At 34.0% G+C, this 5,449-nt stretch overlaps 1 long non-coding RNA gene across 1 annotated transcript; it reads right to left on the bottom strand.

The window, feature by feature from the left end:
* Positions 1-3,368: 3,368 nt before the first annotated feature.
* LOC127862061 (uncharacterized) lies at positions 3,369-5,234 on the bottom strand. The gene is made up of 3 exons (XR_008040407.1): positions 4,966-5,234; positions 3,988-4,059; positions 3,369-3,806 (listed from the first exon to the last, which is right to left on the bottom strand). It is a non-coding gene; the product is annotated as an uncharacterized LOC127862061 (long non-coding RNA).
* Positions 5,235-5,449: the final 215 nt, after the last annotated feature.

The following is a 5,449-nucleotide window of genomic DNA, read 5'->3' as shown; positions in this document are numbered from 1 at the left end:
TGTGGTGTCTAAAGTGTGAAGTGGTGAAATAAGTGTGATATTTGTTAGTGGTGCGGGGAACAAAGTGCGAGTGGTTCGAAAAGGCAAGAGTGGACCAAGGTCCATGGTAATTTGGTCATCAAAAGTGCGATTTTTGTTTCACATGTAAACACAAAATCTAATACTGCTTACTCACCAGCGTATTTAAAGTGTATACATTTCGTAGGAAGTTTTAATTTTACAAAGTTATCATGTAATATTCATACTACTTATTCATCGTCAACACAATCAATGCTCTCCCACTGAAAAAACACCATGGATATAATCTAGAAAATCTATAACAGTTCTTTTTGTTCAATACATTCAATGAATTATGATGTCCACGACAACTCACATCGATAATCATTTCACATTAGATAAAAGTCACGAGCGATGGTAAAATTAGCCTAAAAAATTAGTCTTAATGCAAGTGCGTAAGTGTTGTAAGTGTCATCGTAACTGGATTATTGCTGAGAGACTTCCTTTAACCCTTTGCATGCTGGGACCTTTGTCGTCTGCTAAAATGTTGTCTGCTGAATTTCTAAAATTTAAATAGTATTTCTTCGATTTTTTTCAAAGAATACTATCAGAATAGCAAACAGTCTGTGGCGTCTCATCTGGATCCAAACTGTTTGCAAAGGCCCTCAAAATTCGGTTCCAGCACTGAAAGAGTTACAATAACGAAAAATACCATAAAAGCGGAAAGTGTGGTCACTGATTGGACTGTGCTAATGCATCAAGACCAGTTTTCCCAGAACCAGCTTGTAATAGTTCGAACAGGAAACACATAACAGCTGAAGTTTATGTATGCATCAGAATAAAATGACTTAATAGAATAATGTAATATCGTTCTTTTGGCGAGGTGTATGACAAATACTATACGCCGCGTGTACATGTTTTATTAGTCTAAACACTTTTTGTGTGGTTTTATTGGCATTGCTTGGTGGCAATGGGTTCGAATGGAAAACCGATGTCTGGTAGATAGCATTCACCGTGGCCTTAGTAGTTTATAAAACAAAGGTAATGTGTTTCTTTCGTATTTTTTTCTTATTATGTCATTTACATTTCCTTGAATGTAAGCGAAATCTATAAAACATTGGTATATAAAATGTATTATTGTATATGTAAAACATTTACCTGTCACAAACGTGTGTACACTGGATTTGTGAATTATCATGAGCGTACATGTAATTGTATAAATCATGAGCAAAAATATATTTACAATGTTTAAGTGAGAGATTATGTAGTGTGTGGGGGTGTGTGTGATGTTGTTGTTTAAAAAAAATCCACAATTGGCATAAAAAGTTTACAAACTGGTCCTATATGCACGCTTACAAATAAAAAATCCGCTGTGATCCGTGTTATATGTTTTTTATTCGAATATACAGTTAAACGGAATTGCGCTCATTGTCATCATAATAATATGTGTGATAAAAAAGATCATACTTTTCAAGTTTTATGTTGTTTCATATACATCTGGTTAACACATCATTACATATTTATCCTTGATAAGTCTGTTTTTCATGTGTACATAAAGTTATTAATGAACTATGTTTTCCTTAAACATCTGACATAACATAATTACCTTACGGAGTCGTACTTTTACGGACCGATCGGTCACGAAAAATCATAAATACTCCCATCCGCTTTTGTTAGGTTAGCGCTCCATGAGATCCTCAGAAGACATGGAGTACTGGTTCTACCCTGGACCCGGAACAGATTGAGTAAAGTACTGGTTCTACCCGGGACTCGGAACTGACTGAGTAAAGTACTGGTTCTATCCTTGACTCAGAACTGACTGAGTAAAGTACTGGTTCTATCCGGGACTCGGAACTGACTAAGTAAAGTACTGGTACTATCCAGGACTCGGAAGAGACATAGTTAAGTAATACATGTACTGGTTCAACCATGGACTCGGAACAAACTTAGTAAAGTACTGGTTCTACCCAAGACTCGGAACAGACTTAGTAAAGTAAAGGTTCTACCAAGCACTCGGAACAGACTTAGTTAAAGTACTGGTTCTACCCAGAACTCTGAACATACTTTGTAAAATTTTGGTTCTACACAGGACTCGAAAGAAACTTAAGTAAAGGACTAGTTCTACACAGGACTCAGAACAGACTTGGATTGGTATTTGCTTTACCCGGGACTCTGGACAGAGATAGTAAAGTACCGGTTCTACCCAGGAAACGAAGCAAGGCTAGGTGAAGTATGTTTTTTTCTTCAGGAAATTGAACTTTCTAAGACTCGGACTTAGGACTCAATTACGCTTTTCAAAGTGGAAAGTGATAACAATATAATGCGCAAAAATAGGAAACAGTTCGTCGATTTCCGATATACAAAGCGGTTTGGATTGGCGCCCTAATAAGATAATAATGAAAAGCAGTAAATACTCGTAAAAAGATATACAGTTTAGGGACTTTGCCGAAGCCTCAGATGCACCCCAGAAAGCGTAGTAATTTCACTCGTGATGTAGTTAATTTTCACCTATGTGTTAATAGCCATTTTGTGGTCAGGTCCTCCCATAAACCAATTATCTCTGACAGCTTGACAGTGGTCAGTGGCTTATCAGTTCTAAAACTCAGAACTAAAGAGTGTTATCAGATAATATGAAAATGAGGCATTGTTACTGTATTGCTACAGTTTTGTGCTGAATGCTTTACACACCGGATTCTTAACTGCAAAATGTGCTGTGGTCAGTTGCATGTGAAGAGAGATACTTTGCAAATTTTGTTACTGTGCAATGCTTAACTTACAAGATGATAATATATTTTACAATTGCTTCTTAATTAGTACTTATTCATATTCGTTTGCTAATCAGTGATTTTGCCAGTCTATTTTTTTTCATTGAGAATGGGATTCTTGTTCAATGATAATAATATACAAGCAAGTATATAGCTCAAACTTGCTTGAATATTCTTAATTGCTTATGGGGAAAAAATTTCATGTAGATAGATCCATAAAAAATAATTCCCCCCATAGACCATTATTTGCCGAAGGTATGCAAAGTTTAAAATTATCTGTTATCATCTGTTTTGTCCTTTAACGAATTTTACTGAAATAAATATCAGGGCAAGTTTGAGCTAGATTGAACCAATATCATGGAAAATAACCCCCAATATTTTAGGTAAAATCAAATGTCATATACAGTAGGTGTCCTGGTAATAGGGATTGGTTAAGTATTTTGCTAACAGATATATTCCAGATCAAACTCGGAGCTATTTGCAGAATAAATTTCACTTATGCATTAAAATTAGAAAAAACAACAACACAGGATTGAGACATTAAGGAGACACGGATTGTAAACTTGGTTATAATCAGAGGCTTAGCTTAAGCTTCTGACTATAGATTTATTCTGTTTGCTATCAAAATGGACATTAATTTTACATTAAATATATATTCCATTTACACATGATATCAGTCCGCTGAGACATTATAAAATAACATATCTACATGTATATTCAAAACACATGTTTTATTTGAGAAATAGCAACATGTACTGTTACAATTAATTTCAAAACATTACATGTATGTAAAACTATTTAATGTTTACAAACGTTATGAGAAATACACATATAATACCAAAAACGTTATTGGCAGACACCGTAAATCAACTATTGTTACATGAAATCAGACAAGATTTTTCGATGTGTCTTACATAAATTATTCAACTGATTAAGCCCTAAACATTCACAACAAAAAATCTGATGTCTTCACATAGAAAAACAGAAGTTTAAATGATTTCTTCTCCAACATGGTCCATGTTGCATGGCTCATCTGTTGTTGAACTGCAAGAAGAAAAGGAAAGGGGATATAAGACTAAATCACATGATTTATATACCCATGGATTAACTTCTATATCTTATAAAGATTAACTTAACATAGATTCATATATCTGCTTTGTTAGCGTATGATAGTCGATTGAACTAAATAAAAAAATAATTCCACCAATAAGAAAAAAAGCTTCACCTGACATGTTCCGTTTTGCTGTTTGAGCCTTCTCCAGTTTTGCCTCTTGCCTGGCGGAAGTTCTTCATCTTCCTGTGAATTTAGAAGTAAAAACCATATCATTTAGTATTGTTAAGTAAAATGTTACCATCTATACAGTTTGGTATTTTCAATACAATAAATAAACTACATGTAATCGAGTTTGTTTAGCAATAGAGAATTAATACTGTTGCGATAAGTATTGCCTAGCTGACAATTAGTTTGATCATTTAAAGTAAACATACTGAAAAAATAATTCTGATAAATGTCACTTGCAATCCTAATTCAACTGTGAAAAGTTAAAAGTGAATGAAGCAAATCAAACATTAACCGAATTCGCTTATGTATTGTATGAAACAAAGTCCTCGCAAGGAAAAGAGAAACGCTAAAATGCGTCGTTCAAAGTGATCCATAGGTTATTACAAAGGCATGAATTGCTGCCTAATACATTTACATGTAAGTGTTCAAGATATAATGAAGCATAAAGATATAAAGATCACGCCATGCTAACCTCATTTAATAAACATATTCTTATTTCTTTTCAGACAACCCGCGTACATAAATTGGAAAATAGTCCGCACCCCCTGGCGGCTATGTTCTTTTGTTAAAAACAAAAACAAAGTGTCACTCTTGTCTCAAAATATTGTATGAATCTACCCAGCGGTTTCAGAGAAGAAAATATGCCCCGCCCAATGGCAACTATGTTTCTTTTAGATATCCATACAATTTAAACAAACTTGATAAAATGTGTTTAAGTACAATGATAATACATTTTCTCTAAAAATGACAAGACATTTATTATACAATTTGTATGATTTATTTAACATTTTTGCAAATTTAATTGCACAATACCTCTAAAGGCATAATTAGGGCTAGATGGGTTGGAATAATAAAAATAATAATAAATTAATAATAATAATAATAAAAACAATAATAATAATAATAAAAACAAATGCTTACCTTTTATTCTCAACATCTCAGTACTTTGATTCTTTGTAAATTCCGGTCTTACTGCTAAACAGACACAAATACCAAGACCAGGGACTCATGTGTAATATTGATGCCTTATCTCTGTGTGTTGAAGAAACAGGGGCAGAGATTTATTGCTCTGTTAATGTTCCATGTGGTGAAAGGGACCCCAGTGGTCAGCTCTGGCTGATATCCCTAATCAGCAGCCATGAAGGTGTGAAAGTAGAAAGTACTCAGGTCCAGGGGTAAAGTCTCTAGACTGTATAAGTACTTGCCAAGGAGTAAGTCGGGATGATCGGAACACGATGACTGATTGTAATATACATTTAGTACATCTTCATGAAGACGATAATGCAATATACTGAAATGATAATGGTAAAATCAAGTTTGATACTACAATTAATTTTCGATAATTATGCTGTTTATTTTTCACAAACCTCAACGCAAACAACGGGACAATTAAAAGGATGGGAGC

This window comes from Dreissena polymorpha, chromosome 16 (genome assembly GCF_020536995.1).
Source record: "Dreissena polymorpha isolate Duluth1 chromosome 16, UMN_Dpol_1.0, whole genome shotgun sequence".
Classification (NCBI taxonomy): Eukaryota; Metazoa; Mollusca; class Bivalvia; order Myida; family Dreissenidae; genus Dreissena; species Dreissena polymorpha.
This window is presented reverse-complemented; position numbering and strand designations above follow the sequence as displayed.